This window comes from Mesoplodon densirostris, chromosome 4 (assembly GCF_025265405.1).
Source record: "Mesoplodon densirostris isolate mMesDen1 chromosome 4, mMesDen1 primary haplotype, whole genome shotgun sequence".
Lineage (NCBI taxonomy): Eukaryota > Metazoa > Chordata > Mammalia > Artiodactyla > Ziphiidae > Mesoplodon > Mesoplodon densirostris.
The window spans coordinates 85,164,974-85,179,796 of record NC_082664.1 but is presented as its reverse complement, the minus strand read 5'-3'; the positions used below and the strand labels follow the sequence as shown (position 1 = coordinate 85,179,796).

The following is a 14,823-nucleotide window of genomic DNA, read 5'->3' as shown; positions in this document are numbered from 1 at the left end:
TTCTATTCCACGGCAGAGAGTTGCACCATTCTGTCTTCCAGGTCACTTAACTGTTCTTCTTCCTCAGTTATTCTGCTATTGATTCCTTCTAGTGTATCTTTCAATTCATTTATTATATTGTTCATCTGTTTGTTTGTACTTTAATTCTTCTAGGTGTTTGTTCTTTAATTCTTCTAGGTCTTTGTTAAACATTTCTTGCACCTTCTCGATCTTTGCCTCCATTCTTTTTCTGAGTTCCTGGATCATCTTCACTATCATTATTCTGAATTCTTTTTCTGGAAGATTACCTATCTCCTTTTCATTTAGTTGTTTTTCTGGGGTTTTATCTTGTTCCTTCATCTGGTACATAGCCCTCTGCCTTTTCATCTTGTCTATCTTTCTGTTAATGTAGTTTTTTTTCCACAAGCTGCAGGATTGTAGTTCTTCTTGTTCTGCTGTCTGCCCTCTGGTGGATGAGGCTGTCTATGAGGCTTGTGCACGTTTCCTGTTGGGAGTGACTGGTGGTGGGTAGAGCTGGCTGTTGCTGTGGTGGACAGAGCTCAGTAAAACTTTAATCTGCTTGTCTGCTGGTGGGTTGGGCTGGGTTCCCTCCCTGTTGGTTGTTTGGCCTGAGGCAACCCAACACTGGAGCCTACCTGGATTCTTTGGTGGGCTAATGGCAGACTCTGGGAGGGCTCACGCCAAGGAGTACTTCCCAGAACTTCTGCTGCCAGTGTCCTTGTCCTCACGGTGACACACAGCCACCCCCATCCCTGCAGGAGACCCTCCAACGCTAGCAGGTAGGTCTGATTTGGTCTCCTATATGGTCACTGCTCCTTCCCCTGGGTCCTGATGTGCACATTACTTTGTGTGTGCCCTCCAAGAGTGGAGTCTCTGTTTCCCCCAGTCCTGTCAAAGTCCTGCAGTCAAATCCTGCTAGCCTTCAAAGTCTGATTCTGTAGGAATTCCTCCTCTCGTTGCCAGACCCCCAGGTTGGGAAGCCTGACGTGAGGCCCAGAACCTTCACTCCAGTGGGTGGACTTCTGTGGTATAAGTGTTCTCCAGTTTGTGAGTCACCCACCCAGCAGTTATGGGATTTGATTTTATTGTGATTGTGCCCCTCCTACCGTCTCATTGTGACTTCTCCTTTGTCTTTGGATGTGGGGTATCTTTTTTGGTGAGTTCCAGTGTCTTCCTGTCGATGAATTTTCAGCAATTAGTTGTGATTCTGGTGCTCTCACAGAGGGAGTGAGAGCACGTCTTTCTAATCCACCATATTGAACCGATAATCTCCCACACAGGGATTTTTATGCAGAAGTTTGCCTTAAAAGGTATTTATGGCAAAAAAGAAAAGAAATTCATCCCAATTCTATATTGTGATATTGGAATGATACGTTACCAAAGAGAGAGGGATACAGAATACTAATTCATATTTACAGTTGTGTGAGATAGTCTTTGATGACTGTAAACCAAAGCATTATATGTATAAAGTTACAGGAAGCATTTTTAATTAAAAATGTGCTTTCTAAATTTGTTTTTGTCTGTTTTCTTTATTGAAGTAAGGCACCTGATTTTGTATTTTGCACTGCTAATATTTTGTGAAAGCCATAATAACGGAGGAAATAAGGTTTTGAGATGAAAGAAATGGTGTGGAGGTGCCACCTAGTGGTCACATCCTCGTGTCTGTATTCTCTTTCTTGCCAGAGGTAATTGGAAGTCAGTGGAGGGTTGCTTGGTAGAGTTAGGGTTTCCTTGAGAATCCCTTTAAGATGTATCGATTAGCATATTGTTGTCTTGATAGGATAATGTTTTTCCCTTTGTTTTATGGTCACTAAAATTATCCTGCTCCAAATTCATTATTTAAAATAACTTTTATTAGCTGGATGGTTTTTGTTATCCTTTTTGCTAGTGTTAACTAATTATGCCAGCAAGATTTGAGTTATACTTGAAAATCATAGCTTCGTGATTTTTTACCATTTCGTTGAAATGATCTTACATGTGAACATACAGAAGACATGTAGTGTGTCTGGAGTGTATTGTGGGACCTAACCGAAGTCTGCATGATGGCCAGGTGCGGTGAAATTTCATTAAAAGTCTTTCTTCTTCTTTTAGGATTAATCTGTCTTTAGAATAATTCCATAGAAGAAAAAGATCAATGGGAAAACTCATCTTTTAGAATTTTTTTTTCAGATTAGCTGTGTTCAGCAAGCACACACCTCATTAGAATGATAGCCTGTACTATTAGACAGCTGACTGTACTAATTTCTTTTCTTTACCCTTAAACCACAGGTAATCCAGAATCGTGTCAAATATTGAAGTTTTTCAAAACAAAGTGCTAGTGATAGAGATCTTAAGAATGATCAAAATTCCCAGAGGTGTATTTTATCTCCTCAGTGACGAGTAATCTTTGAAAGTTCCTCTGTTCGTGTGTATGATGGGGGGAGGGAGTTAGGGGTTGGGGAGGAATGTTTGCAGTAAAGGACTTTTTTACTGGGTTATAAAATAAATTTTCTCAGGATGATTTTTACTTTATTAGTATTGTTTTGGTATCTATTTTGGGCAGTATTTGCACAAAGAATCTTAACATCTGATTAGGTACTAACATTTTGTCTTTATTACACATGAATAGTCGTTTTTTTTTTTTTTTTTTTTTTGTCAAGGAAATTCTCATGGTGGAATTAAATAAAACATTAAAGAAAGAACAGGAGAGCTCTTCAGAGCAACGCAGACTTTAGCTAAAAACTTCCCGAAAGGTGCTCTCTGAGATTTGCAAAGACAGCCCAGATAATACACCAGTCACTTAGATTGTAAAATGTCTACTGCATGGGGGTCATTGCTGAGAAGAATACAAAAGTACGTATGATGGAATCTGTATTCTCAAGGTCCTAGTAAGAGGCAGTATTGAGACAAGTGTGGAGCCAAATTGTCTGTATTTGAGTCCCTGCTCTGCCCCTTACTAGTAGTGTGACTTTTGAGAAGTTACTTGACCTCTCTCTGTCTCAGTTTCTTCCTCTGTGAGTGGAGATAATAAGAACTGACCTTGTAGGGTTGAATGGAAAGTTCTTAGGACAGTGCCTGGATATATGGGGACTCAGCCCACATCAGGTGTTCTCGTCTCATCATCTGGTGAGGAAGCCAAAGCGTAGGCATCATACACAAGAGGACAATTCCACACTGTATTTTATCAAGTAGGAAATTGATAGGACCATTTACTAGAATGGTTCACAAAAGACAAACCAGTATGAGCTAGGATATTTTAGAAAGGGAGGAAATAGGAATAGAGCTGAGTTTTGAACACTTCAAAAAAAAAAAAAAAAGATCTGAAGCCAGTTTTCCTATTCAGATTTCAGTTGTGGAGAATTATGATTCTTTTTTTTTTTAAACAACTTTATTGGAGTATAATTGCTTTTCAATTGTGTGTTAGTTTCTGCTTTATAACAAAGTGAATCAGTTATACATATACATATATCCCCATATATCTTCCCTCTTGCATCTCTCTCCCTCCCACCCTCCCTATCCCACCCCTCTAGGTGGTCACAGAGCACCGAGCTGATCTCCCTGTGCTATGCGACTGCTTCCCACTAGCTATCTGTTTTACATTTGGTAGTGTATATATGTCCATGCCACTCTCTCACTTTGTCCCAGCTTACCCTTCCCCCTCCCCATGTCCTCAAGTCCATTCTCTAGTAGATCTGCGTCTTTATTCCCGTCCTGCCCCTAGGTTTTTCATGACCTTTTTTTTTTTAGATTCCATATATATGTGTTAACAGATGGTATTTGTTTTTCTCTTTCTGACTTACTTCACTCTGTATGACAGACTCTAGGTCCATCCACCTCACTACAAATAACTCAATTTCATTTCCTTTTATGGCTCAGTAATATTCCATTGTATATATGTGCCACATCTTCTTTATCCATTCATCTGTCGATGGACATTTAGGTTGCGTCCATGTCCTGGCTATTGTAAATAGAGCTGCAATGAGCATTGGGGTACATGACTCTTTTTGAATTATGGTTTTCTCAGGGTATACGCCCAGTAGTGGGATTGCTGGGTTGTATGGTAGTTCTATTTTTAGTTTTTTAAGGAACCTCCATACTGTTCTCCATAGTGGCTGTATCAATTTACATTCTCACCAACAGTGCAAGAGGGTTCCCTTTTCTCCACACCCTCTCCAGCATTTATTCTTTGTAGATTTTTTGATGATGGCCATTCTGACTGGTGTGAGCTGATATTTCATTGTAGTTTTGATTTGAATTTCTCTAATGATTAGTGATGTTGAGCATCCTTTCATGTGTTGGTTGGCAATCTGTATATCTTCTTTGGAGAAATGTCTATTTAGGTCTTCTGCCCATTTTTGGATTGGGTTGTTTGTGTTTTTAATATTGAGCTGCATGAGTTGCTTGTATGTTCTGGAGATAAATCCTTTGTCCATTGCTTCATTTGCAAATATTTTCTCCCATTCTGAGGGTTGTCTTATCACCTTGTTTAAGTTTTCCTTTGCTGTGCAAAAACTTTTAAGTTTCATTAGGTCCCATTTGTTTAGTTTTGTTTTTATTTCCATTTCTCTAGGAGGTGGGTCAAAAAGGATCTTCCTGTGATTTATGTCATAGAGTGTTCTGCCTATGTTTTCTCTAAGAGTTTGATAGTGTCTGGCCTTACATTTAGGTCTTTAATCCATTTTGAGTTTATTTTTGTGTATAGTGTTAGAGCGTGTTCTAATTTCATTCTTTTACATGTAGCTGTCCAGTTTTCCCAGCACCACTTATTGAAGAGGCTGTCTTTTCTCCACTGTATATTCTTGCCTCCTTTATCAAAGATAAGGTGACCATATGTGCGTGGGTTTATCTCTGGGCTTTGTATCCTGTTCTGTTGATCTGTATTTCTGTTTTTGTGCCAGTACCATACTGTCTTGATTATTGTAGCTTTGTAGTATAGCCTGAAGTCAGGGAGCCTGATTCCTCCATTTTGGTTTTTCTTTCTCAAGATTGCTTTGGCTATTCAGGGTCTTTTGTGTTTCCATACAAATTGTGAAATTTTTTGTTCTAGTTCTGTGAAAAATGCCAGTGGTAGTTTGGTAGGGATTGCATTGAATCTGTAGATTGCTTTGGGCAGTATAGTCATTTTCACAATGTTGATTCTTCCAATCCAAGAACATGGTATATCTCTCCAGCTGTTTGTGTCATCCTTAATTTCTTTCATCAGTGTCTTATAATTTTCTGCATCAGTGGGAGGGAGCTGTGAAGGAGGAAAGGTTTCCACACACCAGGATGCCCCTTTGCGGACAGAGACTGCGGGGAGCGGAGGGGGGAAGCTTTCGAACCACAGAGGAGAGCACAGCAACTGGGGTGCAGAGGGCAAAGTGGAGACATTCCTGCACAGAGGATCGGTGCCAACCAGCACTCACCAGCCCAAGAGGCTTGTCTGCTCACCCGCCGGGACAAGGTGTGGGCTGGGAGCTGAGGCTCTGGCTTTGGAGGTTGGATCCCAGGGAGAGGACTGGGGTTGGCTGCCAGAACATGGCCTGAAGGGGCTAATGCGCCACAGCTAGCCGGAAGGGTGTCCGGGAAAAAGTCTGGAGCTGCGAAAGAGGCAAGAGACTTTTTCTTGCCTGTTTGTTTCCTGGTGCGTGAGGAGAGGGGATTAAGAGCGCCGCTTAAAGGAGCTCCAGAGACGGGCGCGAGCCGCGGCTATCAGTGCGGACCCTGGTGATGGGCATGAGACGCTAAGGCTGCTGCTAATGCAGCCACCAAGAAGCCTGTGTGCAAGCACAGGTCACTATCCACACCTCCCCTTCCGGGAGCCTGTGCAGCCCGCCACTGCCAGGGTCCCATGATCCAGGGACAGCTTCCCCGGGAGAAGGCACGGCACACCTCAGGCTGCTGCATTGTCACTTCGGCCTCTGCCGCCGCAGGCTCGCCCCGCACTCCGTACCCCTCCCTCCCCCGGGTCTGAGTGAGCCAGAGCCCCTGAATCAGCTGCTCCTTTAACCCCGTCCTGTCTGAGCAAAGAACAGACGCCCTCCGGCGACCTACACACAGAGGCAGAGCCAAATCCAAAGCTGAAACCTGGGAGCTGTGCAAACAAAGAGAAAGGGAAACCTCTCCCAGCAGCCTCAGGAGCAGCGGAGTAAGTCTTCACAACCAACTTGATGTACGTGCATCTGTGGAATACCTGAATAGACAACAAATCATCCCAAATTGAGGAGGTGGACTTTGGGAGCAATGATATATATATATTTTTCTCTTTTTCTCTTTTTGTGAGTGGTATGTGTATGCTTCTGTGTGTGATTTTGTCTGTATAGCTTTGCTTTCACCATTTATCCTGGGGTTCTGTCTGTCCGTGTTTTTTTTTTTTTTTTTGTATAGCTTTTAGCACTTGTTATCATTGGTGGATTTGTTTTTTGGTTTGGTTGCTCTCTTCTTTCTTTTTTTAAATTACTTAAAATTTTTTTTAATAATTTTTTATTTTAATAACTTTATTTTATTTTATCTTCTTTCTTTCTTTCTTTCTTTCTTTCTTTTTTTTCCTTCCTTTTATTCTGAGCCGTGTGGATGACAGGCTCTTGGTGCTCCAGCAAGGCATCAGGGCTGTGCCTCTGAGGTGGGAGAGCCACAAATGTCTTGTGGACATTGGTCCACAAGAGACCTCTCTGCTCCACATAATATCAAATAGCAAAAATCTTCCAGAGATCTCCATCTCAATGCCAAGACCCAGCTCTACTCAACGATGAGCAAGCTTCAGTGCTGGACACCTCATGCCAAACAACTAGCAAGACAGGAACATAATCCCACCCATTAGCAAAGAAGCTGCCTAAAATCATAATAAGGCCACAGACACCCCAAAACACACCACCAGACGTGGACCTGCCCACCAGAAAGACAAGATCCAGCCTCATCCACCAGAACACAGGCACTAGTCCCCTCCACCAGGAAGCCTACACAACCCACTGAACCAACCTTAGCCACTGGGGCAGACACCAAAAACAAGAGGAACTACGAACCTGCAGCCTGTGAAAAGGAGACCCCAAATACAGTAAGTTAAGCAAAATGAAAAGACAGTGAAAAACACAGCAGATGAAGGAGCAAGGTAAAAACCCACCAGAACTAACAAATGAAGAGGAAATAGGCAGTCTACCTGAAAAAGAATTCAGAATAATGATAGTAAAGATGATCCAAAATCTTGGAAATAGAATGGAGAAAATACAAGAAATGTTTAACAAGGACCTAGAAGAACTAAAGAGCAAACAAACAGTGATGAACAACACAGTAAATGAAATTAAAAATTCTCTAGATGGGATCAATAGCAGAATAACTGAGGCAGAAGAATGGATAAATGACCTGGAAGATAAAATAGTGGAAATAACTTTCACAGATCAGAATAAAGAAAAAAGAGTGAAAAGAATTGAGGACAGTCTCAGAGACCTCTGGGACAACATTAAACACACCAACATTCGAATTATAGGGGTCCCAGAAGAAGAAGAGAAAAAGAAAGGGACTGAGAACATATTTGAAGAGATTATAGTTGAAAACTTCCCTAATATGGGAAAGGAAATAGTCAAGTCCAGGAAGCACAGAGAGTCCCATACAGGATAAATCCAAGGAGAAACATGCCAAGACACATATTAATCAAACTATCAAAAATTAAATACAAAGAATTATGATTCTTGATGCTGTGTCCTTCTATAGGGCTAAGGACAAAAAGTAAGCTCTCCCCTTGTTTGCTCATCATTCATTTTTCATTCATTGAGCAACGATTTATGGACTATGTCCTATGTGCCAGGCACTGTGCTTGGCACTGGGGAATCCAGTGGGGAGGGAGGCTGACAAGAATCACTGCTGTAGTTTTTGTTCTCCAGCCTTTTAAATAATTTTCCCCATGTGCCTCAGTGTGCCCTCTGGATTCCTCATGCTCAACATCACAAAATTTTTATGTTAAAAAACCACTGACTGTGAAAAATTTTAAACACATACAACAACGTAGTCAGAGGAGTCTAAGGAAAACCCAGTTACCCATTACCCATCCTCAGCTTCAACATTTATCATATCTGTGACCCCCTTCCTGACCCTGTGCCTATAGGAGTTATTTTAAAGCAAATCCAAGACATCATGTCATTTCACCCATAAATACTCAGTATGAGTCTCTAATTGATAAGGGTTTTATAGAAATATAACCACCGTGCCATTATCCACCTAACAAAATTAAGAATAATTCCTTAATATTAAATTATCTCAAAGATATTTATGTTTTTTTAAAGTTTAAATTAACAAACAGAAAAATGGACTTTTTTGGTGTAAGGTCCCACGAATTTTAACACATGTAAGAATACAGAACAGTTCCGTTGCTTCCCCAAGCTCTCCATGCTATCCCTTTGTAGTTACACTCTTCCCACATCTGTAGGAGAACACCATATAAATGGAATAATGTGGCATATACTCTTGTGTCTGGTTTCTTTTGCTCAGCATAATGCCTTTGAAATTCATTCAAGTTGCATGTATCTATAGTTCTTTCCCTTTTATTGCTATATTCCATTGTATGAAATACATTGAATAGTTTTCCATTGTATGGATGTACCATAGTTTGTCTGTTTATCTGTTGAAGGATATTTGGGCTATTTCCAATTTTTGGCAGTAATGAATAGAACTGTTATAAACTTTGTATCCAGGTTTTTGTGTGAACATCAATTTTCATTTCTCCTCAAAAGTGAATTGCTGAGTTGTTTGGTAAGCATATGTTTACCTTTAGAAGAAACTGCAAAAACTGTTTACCACAGTGGCTATATATTTTGCATTTCCCTTCAGTCATATATGATTGTTTGAATTGTTCCATAGTCTTTCCAGCACTTGGCATTGTTAGAATTTAAAATTTTAGCCATTCTAGTAGGTGTGTAGTGGTATATCATCATTGTTTTAATTTGCATTTTCCTGTGGCTAATGATGTTGAATGTATTTTCATGAGCCTATTTGCCATGTATACATCCCCTTTGGTGAAATGTTTGTCTTTTGCCCTTTTTTTTTAAGTTGGGCTGTTTATTTTCTTACTGTTGAGGTTTGAGAGTTCTTTAAATATTCTGTTTCCAAGTCCATTATCAGATAAAGGACTGATTTATCTTTTTTGCAAAATATTTTCTTCCACTTTGTTGGCTTGTCTTTTCATTCTCTTAACAGTGTCTTTTGCAGAGCAGAAAATTTTAATTTTGCGGTAGTTTTAATTTATTGTTTTCTTCTTTTGGTGTCATGTCTAGAAATCTGCCTAACCCCGGGTCATGAAGATTTTCTTTTATGCTTTCTTTGAAAAGTTTTATAGCTTTACATTTTAACACTAGATATATGATCCATTTTGAGTTAATTTTGTTTTGTTTTGTTTCATTCTTTTTCCTGTATAAAAAAGGATCCCAATATCAAGGTATAGGGAAGGGGAAAAACAAGGGACATACCCCTTGGTGTAAGGACACAGAGGGGGCAGGAGAAGGATAAGCCTCAAAGGGAGGGGTGGGAGGGGAATGTCATTAAGGCAGCAAAATATTCTCTGTAAAAAGTTGGGGGAGTCTCCATAGCCTCAGAGATGAAGGCAGAGGTTGCCTTCTTAGTGGGGGGCTCTCCACCTCAAATGTTCAAAGGAAGGGAATATTGGCTTCTCTTCTCTTGGTTCTGTTGCAGCTATTCCGTGGCTCACTCTGGGTTACCTTCTGCCTTATGTAGATAAGAGTGCTGCAGGGCTCGGAAGGCGGAGATTCACTTGTGTGGGTTAAAAGTCAGCATCTCCAGCAGCAGCTGTGCTCCAGACTCCTCCATCTCAGATACCACTGACTGCACTGCGCGGGGCCCTCTGAGGGAAAAGGCTCCTGGGGTTAGAGACACATCTCGGGGCCAGTCATTCTCTGGGGGCAGTCCAGTCAGGTCAAAGATTTTGTCTAACTGGTCAGCTTCAGAGTTTCCACAGAAGAGAGGCTTTCGACGAAACATCTCTGTGGAGATACAGCCAACGCTCCACATGTCCACAGGGGTTGCATACGTAGACTGCAAAAGAACTTCTGGAGCATGGTACCAGAGTGTAGCAACAACAGGTGTAAGTGCCATCTGGTAGCTATAGATTCTGGCCAGGCCAAAGTCAGCCAGCTTGACTGTTCCACCACTCGTCACCAGAATGTTCTCTGGCTTCAGGTCTTGGTGAATGATGCAGTTGGCATGAAGGAAATCTAGGCCTCTTAGAAACTGGTGCATCAGATCCTCGATGGTCTCCACTGGCAAGCCTAGTGGGGGTGCCTTGTCCAAATATGTCCTTAGGTCTTGGTCCACATGCTCAAACACCAGGGTCACTTTGGTCTCCCGGTCAGTTCAGGCTGTGGCACAGACGTCCATTAGCCAGACAACACTGGGATGCTCAGAAGACTCCAGCTGCCACAATAAGCCACCCCATGAACTGTGCTGATGGGAAGGCCTCCTCTAGCACCTCCTCCACTGGGGACTCTTACACTCTTGAGGGCCACAGAGTAGCCACTGTGGGGATCATGGGCCTTATACACCGTCCCATAGGCACCAACACCAATCTCAGCCACTGGCTCATTTCGAGGGGTAGCCATTCTCAGACCAGAGGAGACCCTACAATCACAGAGACTCCTACCACTGAAATTCCTTCCACAGTTCGGGTGGTATGAGCCTCACCCCGTGTCTGGAGCTGCGGGGGCAGCCTGTTATTGGGGCCTTGGAGCCGGTTCTTGTGGCGCCATACACTTGAGCTTGGTCCGGGGCAGCTGGCCGCTATGGGGCCGACCATAGACCTTCAGTTAAATTTTATCAAAGGCATAAGGTTTAGGTCAAGGTTCTTTTGTTTTTGCATATGGGTGTCCATTTGTTCCAACACCATTTGCTGAGGACTGTTTTTTTTCCATTGAATTATTTTTACACTCTTTTCAAATATAACCTGGCCATATATGTGTGGATCTATTACTGGACTCTTTATTCTGTTCTGTTGCTCTATTGTGTCTATCCCTTTGCCAGTACTGCACTGTCTTAATTACTGCAGCTTTATGGTAAGTCTTCAAATCAGGTCATGTGATTTCCCTAATTTTATTTTTCTTTTATAAAAATTATTTTGGCTATCCTAGTTCTTTTTTGTCTTTTCATATAAATTTTAGAATCAGCTTGTCTATATGTATAGAGAATCATGCTAGGATTTTGATTGAGGTTGCACAAATTTATAGATATTTTGGTGAGAACAGACATCTTTATTATGTTGAATCTTCCAATCCATCAACATGGTACAGCTTTCTATTTATTTAATTCTTCTTTGATTTCTTTCAGCAGCATTTTGCAGTTTCAGTATATAGATCCTATACATACATTTTTAGATTTATACTTAAGTATTTAGTTTTTTGGAACTATTATAAATGGTATGTTTTTTTGGGATCTAGTTGTACCATGCTAGTATATATATAAATATGATTAATTTTTGTGTGTTGACTTTTATCCAGTGAACTTGCTAAAAATCACTTCTTAGTTCCAGGAGGGTTTTTTTTGTTTCCTTCCTGGTACCATGGGGCTTTCTCCATAGTCATTCATCTTGTCTGTGAATAGGAATAGTTTTATTTTTAATTTCCAATCTTGTATACCTTTTATTTCTTCTTCTTGCCTTTTTTTCTTACACTGGCAAGAACTTCCAGTACAGTTTTGAATAGGGGTGGTGAGAGTGGACATTTCTGCTTTGTTTTTAATTTTGGGATGAAAGCGTTCAATCTTTTACCATTAAGTATGATTTTAGCTGCAGGTTTTATCTGGTTGAAGAAGTTCTCTTTTATTCCTGCTTTGCTGAGAGAGTTTTAAAATCAAGAATGGATGTTAAATTTTTCAAATGCTTTTCTATATCAATTGATGTGATTGTTATTATTATTTTTTATCATTTTTCCAGTAGACTGCTACTCTGGTAGATTACATTGGTTGGTTTTTGCCTATTGAACTAGTCTTGCGTTCCCATGATAAACCTACTTGATTGAGGTTTACGTCAAGTTTTGAAGTTCCAACTGGAGATGTCTAATAAGGGATCAACTAGCAGAGAACATGTAGACTTGTGTTTGGGCTGATATTTATACTGGAAATCAGTTGGCTATTTGGGCTGTTAACCACCCAATTAACTTCTGTTGACCTGCTCCCTGAGAACCCACCCAGTGAGCAACCATGCCTCTGCTGCTTATATACTTTACTTCTACCCCCATCTATGTACATATATTTGGTTTTGTTCTTTTTCCTTGCCTGTACTGGACCAGGACCTTTTATCTCTTGGCCACTTCTAGGCATCTACTTCCTCCATCTGTGCTTGGCATATTTAATTTATAGCAGAAGAGTTTGGGGATAAATTGTATTTTAAGAAACAAACATTTATTTTAATATAAACACATCTGTGATTAGAGTATTCAGATTTAAATGATATTAAGTAATTATTTTCACTAATTTGGTCCTTTCATGAGGCAAGAAAATGATATGGATGTCTTGTCATATGTAGTCCTCTAAGATCTGATTTTAAATTGCAATTTATTTTGGAAGGTCATGGAAACAAACCAGAGAGTAATATAAATGTTTGCATGTGGTTAACATAATTTGCTTGCCTCCCCGGGGGCTAAATTCCAAAGAATTTGTTTCTGTATTCTTGAGTCTGGAGACAGTACAGCGATGCAGAGAACCCTGTGAAAGCAAGCCCTCATCCAGGGAGCCTCGGAGTGCATGGCCTCCCTGCTTGCCCCCTTCCTGGGAAGCAGTGAGAATGCCATGGGTTGTGGTGGGAGCTCAGAGTGCTGCTTTCTGTTGAAACATAGTCTCAGTTTCTTTGAGCAAACCATTAATAGATGTCAAATTCACATTATAGGTTTTAGTTCACAAGCAGTGTTAAAAGCAAACGTGTGGGGTTTTATATTTTTAGCTGCCTTTTTTTTTCAAAGTAAAATATGTAGGTTTTGGTTTTCAGCAGGCCACATTTTTTCTAATAAAAACAGTTGGAACAAAATATGTTTTATAAGCATATAAAAATGTCAGACCATAATGATTTTAGTGCTACATATTTAAAAAATGGGTCACTAATATCTAAGATGTTAGTATCTGCAAAGAAAGTAAATTATGGAAAGTAAATGATAATATATCATTTATATAAAGGAGAAGGTGGTTGGAAACTAGTTCAGCAACCATATTGAGACCATTTTATTTCAGCTTTTATATAATATGCATGTCTTTCAGCTTTAAGTTATTTAAATTTTGGCCTTAAAATTATTAAACCTTTGTACTTGAAACTGGGCCCCAAAGTCTCAAAAATCCCATCTGTGTTTGGAGACATAATTCATTATGTGAAAAAGTACCTTCTTTCCATGGTCTCACCAGAGAAAGCATCTCAGTAGTTTCTGGTCCCCAAATCAGTTGTGTTTCCTTCTCATAGGTTCATTTCTATCATCTGATTGACATGCTGAGCTCCTTTTGCCCTGTCTGCTAGGAAGCTCAGAAAAAGATTCTTCAGCCCGTTTCTAACAAGGCTACAGAACTTTTAGCCTATGCATTTGGCATACTGTCATTTTCATCTTATTTCTTTTACCTTTATTTTTCTTTTGCCTAATTTTTTTTACTTAACTCTCTTCCCTTGTTATGCTGTAGTTAGTGTTATAAGTTACTGTATATCCATATTGGAATTATATAGTTGGAAATAGATTTTTATAAATCTGATTTCTTTTTCTTTGATCACTTCATCCATATCATTACATTTTCGTAGCAGTTTGCCTTTTTTTTTTTGTAACTTAGACAATTACATATTCTTAAATGATAAAATTCCAAACAGGAAAATTCCTGGGACATATTTTAAGAAATCTTTACTGCCTTTTCAGATAATAAAAGTAATGCTAACTGGTTATAAAAACTTCAGACATCATAGAAATATACAATGTAGCAAATAAAGGTCTTCTAGAATCTCCTCCTTCCAAAACAAAAACAAAAACAAAACTCAAAAAGCAAAACCCCAAACTGTTAACTATTTGGTGTATAGCTCTATGGCATGACTTTAAGTTGTATTATATTGGAGTGGCAGTGGGAACTTCTTTTCCTCTGTGAATCTTGGCTATATAACTTTTTCTCATTTCTATGCTGATACATATACATTTTTCCTTCTTCTTCTTCCTCCTCTCCTCCTCCTCCCCCTCCCCTCCCCCTCCTTCATCTTCACAGTCTTGAAGATGTGCTAGTCAAATATGAGGATTATACAACTCAGTATTCTAGGAGTGCTTTGTAGGAGGGGTCATGGTTGCTCGCCATACTAAGCAAATGGAATTTAAAAAAAATTTTATTTATTTAATTTGTTTGTTTTTGGCTGCATTGGGTCTTTATTGCTGCACGCGGGCTTTCTCTAGTTGCAGCAAGCGGAGGTTACTCTTCATTGCGCGGGCTTCTCATTGTGGTGGCTTTTCTTGTTGTGGAGCACAGGCTCTAGGTACGTGGGCTTCAGTAGTTGTGGCACACGGGCTCAGTAGTTGTGGCACACGGGCTTAGTTGCTCCGCGGCATGTGGGATCTTCCTGGACCAGGGCTCAAACCCGTGTCCTCTGCATTGGCAGGTGGATTCTTAACCACTGCGTCACCAGGGAAGCCCTGGGCAAATGGAATTTAAGGTGTAGAGGGTGGCAGTTAACAGCCTGGCCATGGCGTTGGCATTAGAGAGGCCTGTGTTCAAGGCCTGGTAGCTGAGTGACTCCAGGCAAATTATCTCTCCTCTATAAGACCTGGTTTTCTGGGGATAGTAATACTTGTTTTAAAGTGTTGTTGTTATGAACAAATGAAAGATTGTATATAAAGCACTTAGCATAGTGTCTGGTACGTAGTA

The 14,823-nt window shown here is 40.2% G+C and overlaps 1 protein-coding gene and 1 pseudogene across 1 annotated transcript in view; one reads left to right on the top strand and one right to left on the bottom strand.

Annotated features, from left to right (window-relative positions):
* The window catches only part of FSIP1 (fibrous sheath interacting protein 1), a 193,352-nt gene that overhangs the window by 97,539 nt on the left and 80,990 nt on the right, over positions 1-14,823 (top strand). The window lies entirely within an intron of this gene.
* LOC132489372 (cyclin-dependent kinase 4-like) lies at positions 9,649-10,559 on the bottom strand (annotated as a pseudogene).